The following is an 11,165-nucleotide window of genomic DNA, read 5'->3' as shown; positions in this document are numbered from 1 at the left end:
GAGAAGAATAATTAAAGGTCTAAAATTTTGCTCCCTCCTATTTTTCCCTGGCTGTTGTTTCTTTCCTCTTCTAAGGATTCCAGATTTCCTGAAGGAGAACAAGATACCCAGAGTTTGGTTAAATACTTTTCTCTTGAAGTCAAGGGCAATCAGATCAGAGGTGGCAGGATCAGAGCGTGCTGTTTACATGATACGGTGATTTTTCTCCAGAGTTTGATTGACAAATGGGGTAGAATTTGAAGATTTTTATTTTACACTTTAAAGGGAAGGAGAGGCTATATCCTTCTCAAGAATAAATCCCTTCTTAGGGGTGGATAGAGAAACATTAGTTATATGAAGTGAGTAAAACGGAACCATTGTTTCCATGGTGCCAAAGAAAATGCAACATGGAATGGCAGACACTAGCTATGCACCACATCAGGCTTTTGCATGGTATTGATCTTTCTTTCTTTCCCACCAGATCAAATCCAGTCCCCCTTTGTTATATTCCTATTCCATTCCAAGGTTACCTCTCTGACCTTAAGCATCCTGACTTACTCCTGACCTCTTCTTGATGCCCACACAGCTAACTAATCATTGATTGCTCTGCAGATGCAATAATGAATGTTCTATATCCTATTTTCAGGAGCACACAATTCATCAAGTGAGCAGGTACAGTTTCTGTTTCACATAAACAAATGTTCTAAGTAGCTGGATAGATACAGTCCTCAGAGGGATTGGAAGCAGGGAATCTAACTGGGAATGTTGACTTTAGAGTGATTCTCTTCTTTTAAAAGTGTGACTAATAAAGTACCTGACACATAGTTGAGGCTCAGTAAATGTTTATTGTTGTTAATCAAGGCCAGTGACTTCTTAAGTAGCTTTTGGAATAAAAGGTCCAATAGAGGAAAGTACATGAATTGTCTAATTGTCCTTAGTGGAAAAATGGACCAGCTGTAGCATGAGTGCACAGCACACAAGAACAAAATAAAAATATTATTTTGAGATTTATTTGGAAAATAGCTATTTTCCAAGGCATTGCAGATTGTGGGCCAGATTTTAGCCTTTGTAATTTTGTGTGACAGTTCTCTAATCTGCAAAGATCAAAACACAATATTTCAGGACAAGGCTTTGCTATTATATATGAGAGCAACTTTCACTGTTAATACTTCACAACCTTTCAGGGTAGTGAGTATATGTGAATCAATATATTCTCACCAATTTGTAAATACTATGATGACTTACTGATAGATCTTACAGTTTTATATTATTATATCAGGAAAAAGAAACTGATAGATAATAGAAGCATAAATTGAAATTTTGATTCCTTTTAATCCCTGATTTTTTAAAACACACATCTTATATTTATAAGGGTCCTTATCTCCAGTAAACACTTTGGAAGTTTTCTCAATAACTTTTCTTATGCTTAGAGATGCAAAGTGGTCATTCAAACCATTCAACCAATAAAATAACATAAATTCAAATGAGACTGTGAAACCTTTATTGCTTTCTAGATGTGACAGTTCCACCAAGTTGCAATAATTTTAGTTTTTCTACTCCATCAAAGTACTATCTGAAAGGCTCAACCAACAAGACAATCTCTTTTATTTATTTATTTATTCATTTTAGAGAGGAGAAGGAGAGACAGAGAGACAGAGAGAGAGAAGGAGGGGAGGAGCTGGAAGCATCAACTCTCATATGTGCCTTGACCAGGCAAGCCCAGGGTTTCGAACTGGTGACCTCAGCATTTCCAGGTCAACGCTTTATCCACTGTGCCACCACAGGTCAGGCCAAGACAATCTCTTAATTAGTATAAAGTTATACCTTTTCCATCATAATCTAATTCTATGGAGTTGTCCTGTATTATAAATTAGTATACCCATGATTTTCAATCCATTTATAAAGATAACTTTTTAAAAATTTGGAAGTCCTTTTATCCTCTGTCCATATTTTTTTTTCCAAAAACTGGACTAGAGAAAACACATTCACAAACAAAGAATACATTCTTAGGGAAAAGCTTACCCTCGTCATAGAAATATCCATTTGTATTTTAAAAGAACAATACTTTAATATGCTGTATAAATTATGCCTTTTTGTTGTCTCACTATTCTAAGTGAGAAATGGATTAACAATTAACATATGGCAGCTCTCTGATGCCTTAATAAATAGAAAGGAGCTTTTGCTCAAAGCTGTTGGAGCTTTTTCACAAATTAATTGACCTGAATATGTGAATGTTATTATATAGCCCCATCCGCCAAAGGGAGAAAAGGGTATAGCCAGTTCAAAATAAATTCTAAAGTTATGGAACATATCTAAAAGACAAAAACTACTGAGAGGTGAATATGGGGACAGTTTTACATTTTCTTGTCTTAGTGTGGTGACAGATGCACTTCTCTTCTGTTCTTGCATTCTGACCTCACGTATTATGGAACAAGTTTTATTTTCAGTTCCAAGCCTATATGGACAGACATCTAAGCTATATTTCCACAAACAGTCCTGGCAGGTTGGCTCAGTAGTAAAGTGTTGACCCGGTGTGTGGAAGTCCTGGGTTTAATTCCCAGCCAGGACATACAAGAGAAGTACCCACTGGCTATTCTGCTCTTCCCCATCTCGTTTCTCTTTATCTCTCTCTTCCCCTCCCACAGCCTAGGCTCCACTGGAGCAAAGTTGGCCCATATAAATGGCTCCATGGTCTCCTCCTCAGGTGCTAAAATGGCTCCAGTTGCAATGGAGCAATGCCCCAGATGGGCAGAACATCATTCCTTAGTGGGCATGGCAGGTATATCCTGGTCGGGCGCATGCGGGAGTCTGTCTCTCTTCCTCCCCACTTCTCACTTCAGAAAATGACAAAAAAATTACTTTAATAAATTCTACATAATTTATTAAGGTTTCTTTTTGTTTTTCTTTTAGTTATTCTTGTTTGTACTAACATACAGTATCTGCACATAAAGGTTACATACCATGCATTTTACTTCTGTGACATTCTGGAAAGGACAAAGCTATAGTGAGGAGAACACATATCTGCTAGGGGTTGGGGCATGATGTGACTACAAAGGAAAGCTCTAAGGAGGTTTTTGAGAAGTAATGGAACTATTCTGAACTCTGATTGCTATGATGGTTACTCAAATATCTATGTGTGTTACAATTTCTTAAAATAAAACCAAAAAGGGTTAACTTTCCCGAAGTATATTTGCACAGTTAAAAAAAATGTTTAAAAATATGATGTGGGCCCTGGCCGGTTGGCTCAGCAGTAGAGCGTCGGCCTGGTGTGCAGAAGTCCCGGATTCGATTCCCGGCCAGAGCACATAGGAGAAGTGCCCATTTGCTTCTCCACCCCCCCCCCCTTCCTCTCTGTCTCTCTCTTCCCTTCCCGCAGCCGAGGCTCCATTGGAGCAAAGATGGCCCGGGCGCTGGGGATGGCTCCTTGGCCTCTCTCCCAGGCGCTAGAGTGGCTCTGGTCATGGCAGCGCGACGCCCCGGAGGGGCAGAGCATCGCCCCTGGTGGGCGTGCCGGGTGGATCCCGGTCGGGCGCATGTGGGAGTCTGTCTGACTGTCTCTCCCCATTTCCAGCTTCAGAAAAATACAAAAAAATAAAAAAATAAAAATATGATGTGATTTTTAGTACCGTCTTAAATATTTTTCTTATTTTAAGTGGCAAAATCATGTTTAAATGATTTAGGAAGGGCTGATAAAATATTTTCAGAAGTATGAATAAATCCCTGAATCTTTAATTATCTGTTCATTTTATTGATGACTAAAAGGATGTTGTGAAATCTTCCTGTTACACAGGCTTTGAGGGATCAGAGCAAACAATCACCTTAGAATTCAGATTGTTTTTCTATCATTACATTCCAACTTCTTTGGTAAAATGCAAAATTATGATTTTTTTCTTCTGTGGATTCTCAGCATTAAAGCATTATAGTGAGACTTCAATATATTTTTCATTTATTCATCCACTTTTTATAATATTGCTCACTATGGAGGGTAGAATTTTTTTTTTTTTAATGAGAGAGAGAGCAAGAGGGACAGACAGGGACAGACAGACAAGAAGGGAAAACGATATGAGAAGCACCAATTCTCCTCTGTGGCACTTTAGTTGTTCATTGATTGCTTTCTCATATGTGCATTGATACGGAGGCTACAGCAGAGCAAGTGACCCCTTGCTCAGGCCAGCAACCTTTGGGCTTAAGCCAGTGACCGTGGGGTCATGTCTATGATCCATGCTCAAGTGAGTGATGCTGCACTCAAGCTGGTGAGCCTGCACTCAAGCTGGTGACCTCAGGGTTTCGAATCTGGGTCCTCAGCATCCCAGGCTGGTGCTCTATGCACTGCACCACCACCTGGTCAGGCTAGAATGTTCCTATATTTTTGTTATGCTTTGATTAATCTCTCTATTCTTGTACAGCTAGGTTTGTTTTTTTTGTGTGTGTGTGTTTTTTTTAGCTTTGTAAAATGATAGTTTCAACCTTATATCTCTATATTTGAAAATCTGTTTCTTATTTTTCATATTAGAATAAAATATATAAAAGTGAAGGGAGCTTATAAGCAATAAAAGTATCACAGAAAAATAAGGTAAATGTTCATCCACTCACGTGGGCAGTGAATCTCAAAGTATACACCTTTCAAGTTCTAATTGAATTGGATAATTCAGCACTTCTTAATGCCTGCCTGCAGAATGTCCCTAAAAGCCCATCTCTCCCTTGAATAGTTTTGATAAACAATTAAATATTTATACTGCAATTTATACCATGCTGAAATTAGATGATTGTTTAGTCATACATGGCAACTCCAACTGTGTCTAGATTTTTATTTCTTATTTGCCTTAGAACTTTTCTACTTTTTAAAAAGGTAATGATTTTCTTTATCACTTAACATTTACCAGTTTTTACCTCAGATTCAGAGTGTTACAAACTCCTGATGAAAGAAAACAAACTGGTTCAGCTACATACATATTTGTGAATATATAAAGCTGCCCTAAGAATATAAAACAAAAGAAAATAAATATAACTTTGGAATTTGCAGAGCGTTCAGATCAAAACACAAACTTCAGGATTTACAATAGTTGGAATAAGATTAGAAATGCTAGCCAACATTCTTTTTCTCCCTCTTTTATTGATTTGTCTGCTTGTTAGATGAAAATTTTGTTCGCGATTTTCAGAAATCCAGGGTGTCCTGGGATGACCGTTTTCACTAATCCATATCTTTTGAGGTTGCTATTAGACACTCGCCCATGTTGGTGTTCATGCAGGATCATCGTTGGAAGAAAAGTAGTTAGTGAAAGGACAGGAGTGAACTGGAGGAATTTGTGGGAGTGGAATGACCAAGAACCAATATTAGTTCTTTTTTGGATCTGTTTTTTCCCCTTACTGTTTACACAGTACAATTCTTTTAAATTTAAATATATGTTTATATGAAAGGGGTTTTTCATTGTAGATGGTTTCTCAACATGGTATATATTGTGATTTTTTTTTCAAGTGTCTTTCTGGCATATCATTTGTCAAATTGCATTTATAATTGTGTTGAGTTGAACTTGTATTTTTATGCTTTTAAAATGTTAAGTGAGTCAGCAGGCCAATTGTAAAGAAACAAGGAACCACAGCAGAGTTCTAAGATGGCTCTGAAGATTTCATCCCTTTCCTTTGAGTGTGGAAAGGACCAGTGAAAGTGATGGGACATCGTTGTTGTGACCTTATATGGCAAGAGATACTGCAGGTATAAAAAAGGTTTCTAATCAGTTAACTTTGAGCTAATCAAAGAGAGATTTTCCTGAGTGATCCTGATACGATCAGTTGAGCCCTTAAAAGAAGTCAGTCAAACAGTAGCTTCTCTTGCTGTCCCTGAGGAAGCAAACTAGAATGCTATGAACTGCATAGCCGCCTACAGGGTGGGGGCATGAGGCAAAGTCTTGAGGGTGGCCTCTGGAATTGGAGAGCATTCTGACATACAGGTAGCAAGAGAATGTCCCTACAGCCTCAAGGGATTGAATTCTGCCAACAACAACAGTTGGAATGACCCTGAGCCTAAAATGAGATTGCAGTCCTGGCTGCCACCTTAATTTTGGCTTAGTGAGACTCTAAGCAGAGGTGCCAGCTAATCTTTCCTTAGATTCCTGACCCAAGGAAAATACGAGACACTAAATATGTATGGACGTGAATAGCAAAATTTGTACTAATATGTTATATAGCAATAGAAAGTGATTACAGTGCAAATGGGTTATTTTTAAAAGGGCATACTTAATGAAAACAAATTGTCATGGAATAAAACTAACAAAGATTAGAACTTGTTAGTATGATTAAGTTTTTTTAAAGAAACATTACAATTTTTGTGCTTGGGACACTGTGATTGAGGAGGATATATTTAAATTTCTAGACAGAATGGTAAAATTCCCAGGAAGACAGATACTAAGCAGATTATTCAATGGCAAAGGATAATTGTATATGGGTTTAGAAATTCTCTCATCATTAAAAAGTACAAAGTGTGAAAAAATTATTAATTACCTAATCAGTACACTGATTTTTATTATCTATCTCTGAAGTTAAACTATAAATTCTTAAATAAAATATGATTCATGTTTTAAGTGCCAAACGATTACTCTTACCATGTTTGAATTAACTACATTTATTTTACTAGAAGTGGTTGGCTAAGTTTTAATGTTTATTTACATGAACTAGTGCAGTGTATATTTTTTCTGTGTATGGGAAAAAAATAACTAAAGATAAGCCCAAATATTCTGGTCATAAAATATTTCAAACTAAATCATTTGATGTAGATGGAATAAAATTATACATACATATGAGTCATAAATGCAGGCTTTGAAATCCACTTGCTGAAAATATTTTTAAAATTTTCTTTTTTTTTATTGAAGGATGCACACTTCATGAATTTGTAACATGCCTTTAAATGATTGCTTGGAGTAGTCATCCCTGAATAGCTCTTTCAAATGCTTAATTCATGATAAATCTACCACCCATATCCTCATACCTAAATAACAAGCAAGGTGAATTGAAGAATGATATAACCTTGTGATATAATCTGATGCTTTAACTTATTAGAGTCACAAATGTGGATTTAAATAATGGCATGCTAGAAAATTCTGTGTGGTAAATCACTTTATTATTCCTAACTATTCTCACCCTTCTCTTCTGAAGGAGTACATATTGCCCCCCTATACCTCGTATACCTCTCATTTGGTTAAGTTCATTTTCTGAGACTTGACTTTTCTAGGCTGTGTGACTTGTGGGAGCCAATGGAATCGGAACAAAAAAGATCTTGTTTCACTTTTAGACAGAGACTTTTCTGAACATTGTGGGCTGCTGGGAGCTATTTTGGATGTGCCATGGGAAGAGCAAGTCCTAAATTGGAGCTACTCCGTTAGTCCCATCTGAAAATGAAAAAATCTTGGGGGGCAGAAGTTCTGCAGCCAACAATTAGAACTGAGTGACAACTGACCAGTAGCTATTCACATACAAAACTTTTGTTGTTTTATAAGATTTTATGTTTATTTTCACAACATAACTGAGCACTGTATTCTGAAATTCCCTTTTTCCTGAGATGAAAATGAGTATTTAATTTTTATAATTACCTTTGCAATAGTTTCTACTGCCTTTAGACCAGCAATTTTCAATCTTTTTCATCTTATAGCACAATAGCTAATTACTAAATTTTTGCGGCACACCAAAAAAAAAAATTTTTTTTTGTCGATCTGACAAAAAAATAGGTGTAATTTTGATTTATTCACAACTGGATGGCTATTGTTGTGTTGGCTGTTGTCATTGTTTTATTTGACAATCTAAGGGAGAAGAGATCAGTGTCCCTGACTAAATAGTCAGGCATTGTATGTTTTAAAAATTCTTGCAACACACCATTGTGCCTCTTGATGCACAGCAGTTAAAAATTGCTGCTTTACATTCAAGAACAAACTCTACTGGTCTACAGGATCCTATATATTTGGCCCCTACTGAATTTTTGTTAATAGTTTTTAGAATTTATAGTACTTTCTCTATATATCAAAAATTATTTTCCTGTTTCTCTTTCAATCAGCAGGAAAAACATATGCAAAGATTTTATGGTAATATATAATTATATGATTAAATTATTAGTGTCTTTTTCCTACTTTATTTTTTTTTCAAGATAAAAGGGATTGTGTTGTTCTGTTCACTTTTTATTCACAATAGCTGTCACAGTGCAAAAACAGAAGAATTCTAACAAATACATGTTAAATGAAGCAAAAAATTAAGTAAGTTCTTTTGATGTACCATCTTTATCTCAAGAAACATCAATTTTGTCTTTAGAATTAAAGCTATGATTTCTTTATTTAAAAAAATTAATTCCAAAAACTCAGAACATAGTGTTTCTAAAAGAAATGTGCTTTTAATTATTACTGGAATATTTAGGAAGTCAAAGTGTAACTACTATGTCGTGTATCCTTCTTTAATATTATTTTTCACGGAGCAAGAATCCATTTTCACTTTTCATAGCCTAAGACTTGTTAAATGGTTTTGTTGCCATAGGAACACCACTCAGTTTTTATAGTGGGTTTCCCAATATTTTAAACAGTATATTATTTCATTAACGAAACTTAAAAATTTTGAGGCAAATAATATTGTCTGTTCTTGATGGCTAAAATACACATAATTTCATATGCTTTCTGCATGTATTTAAATTTGACTTTTAAATTATACTTATTTTAATGTAACGCCACTCTCTTTTGTGTTTTGAGCTTTATGTGTTCCAGTTTTGAGAGTCAATCTTTATTCTTTCTTAAGTTTTTCTCAGAATATGCTTTTAATAATAAAAAAAAAGCACTGCTTTAATTCATCAAATTCGAGGTTTAGTTATTCAAATTTAAAAAGAAACATGGTTTAGTATAAGGTGAGTCAGAATAGATTAGGAGGCAGTTCTACAAGGCTTACTTAGAATTCCATTACACTAATCAGAGATGAGGGGACATATGGCATATATGGAAGTGTAATACATTAAAAAAAATGTACCAAGAAGGAGGATGAGTATTTTCCATTCTGACTCCTAAGCAGATAAAGCTAATGTTTTTCTTATTTTTATGACACATAAGTAAAACATGAACAAAGAGAAAATGTTGGGAATGGGACAGAAATATTATTGGATATGGTTGTGGTAGATCTTTCCACAAGTAGAATTTAGGGTCTTTATACTTGTTATTTAATCGGTACAAAGCTATTCAATATTCTACTTTGATAAAGAGTTTGTAATAAACTCATAATGTATACTTTACAAGTTATATAGCTTGTAAATTAGAAAGCATAGAGGAAAGAGAAAAGTTTTCGGTTAGTTTAAGCTTCCAAGGGCATAAATTTATCACTGAATTATACAAATTTAAATGTTGTAGAAAAAAAAAAGTGTAGTGGTATGCTGGTAGAACTATACATTATAATAGATGATATCACAGTCATTCTTTATTTTGTGAGGCTGTTGTGCTAGGGGATCTTTTTTGTTTCCTGCCATTATTGCTTTGTTTATACTAATTAATTTAATGCCCATTTTGCTTTCATTAGCTATATTTTTCCCTCTGAGTCTTGAGTTAATATTTTGGGACTTTGTAGGGATGTAGCTATGAAAATTCAGCAAAGAGACCACTAAGACTTGATCAGATTTTGGGGGGCAAAATTTTTATACTTGAAAATACTTGCTTTATTATTTAGTCCTTGGATTTAAACTAATCTAAAATAACATCTTTCTCCTTCCCACAAACAATACTATAACTTTTATCATGTCTTTCTTTTATTGTATGATAGTGAATGAGTTTTTTGAGATTTTCTGAGAATTAAAAGGATTAAAAAATTTTGGGGAGGGGGAAGGATGGAAGAAGAAAACAGTGAAATAATGAGAGAAAGTCAGCAAATTGTTTTATTTTTAAAAAATATTAAATGAATTTTAAATTTTGGAAATAAAAAAGTAAAAAAGAATTAGAAAGCATAGAGGAAAGAGAAAAGTTTTTGGTTAGTTTAAGCTTCCAAGGGCATAAATTTATCACTGAATTATACAAATTTAAATTTTTTAGAAAATAAAAGTGTAGTGGTATGCTGGTAGAACTCATGCATTTTAATAGATGATATCACAGTCATTCTTTATTTTGTGAGGCTGTTGTGCTAGGAGATCTTTTTTGTTCCCTGCCATTATTGCTTTGTTTATATATACTAATTAATTTAATGCCCATTAATTAGTGGGTATTGTTCACAAAGTGAAAAATACATTTCAGTAAATTGTGCATATAAATATTAGATTATGAAGTTGTTCGTTTTAACCTCCATGTATTGACTTGAATACCATTGATGGTGATAATAGTAAGGTAACAATAATTTATTTTGTGTTGAATATGTAACAGGTACAGTGCCTTTTCATCTTAATGAATCAGTAGGGTAAAACATTCAGCTCCAACTTTGCAGCAGTACAGTGTGGAACAAAACAAGTTATTAAATCCTTTTGTGAAGATCATAAACATTATAACAAGTATTTTTACGGATTTAAATAAGCATTATTGAGATTTTTTGTGCTTTTTCTATTATGCCACATTGCCTGTTGAAATGCAAAAATTAACAAATGTAAATGAAGAAAATGGTAAAAAGAATGCTAGTTACCAGTCCTAAAGCAAGTTGTTTTTAGAACACAAAACCTGGATTCTTTTAATTGTAATATAATAATATGTGGGAGAGGGGAATATTTTTCCTCTTTCCTCTATTAGTTATTCTAATTGGCCTAAAGATTAAATTGATTTGAGATAGAATAACAAAAGGCAATAACCAAATTTAATTACATATGTACATATGGGGATTCCTTCCCTCCCCTCCAAATATATAATGGCTAATATGTTGTTTATTCTTTGGAGCTGTATTTAGAACTAAGAGGTCATCATTCAATATTTATTTAGAGCAATTTTGCTCAAAGCATTATTTTAGGTCATGGAACAGAAAAATGGCAGAATAGCTCACCCTAACAAACAAGACTATTTTGCCTAAATTTTATCCTTCAACAATTGTGTGCAGTTGAGGGGCAGGTTATCTTTATATTATATGAATAAATTAGGGAACAAGTAGTGTTTTTATTAATAAGATTAAAAAAAGGTGCCCCTTGCCTGACCTGTGGTGGTGCAGTGGATAAAGTATTGACATGGAACACTGAGATTGCTAGTTCAAAAACGTGGGCTTGCCTG

Source organism: Saccopteryx leptura, chromosome 5 (assembly GCF_036850995.1).
Source record: "Saccopteryx leptura isolate mSacLep1 chromosome 5, mSacLep1_pri_phased_curated, whole genome shotgun sequence".
NCBI classification, from domain to species: domain Eukaryota; kingdom Metazoa; phylum Chordata; class Mammalia; order Chiroptera; family Emballonuridae; genus Saccopteryx; species Saccopteryx leptura.
This window is presented reverse-complemented; position numbering follows the sequence as displayed.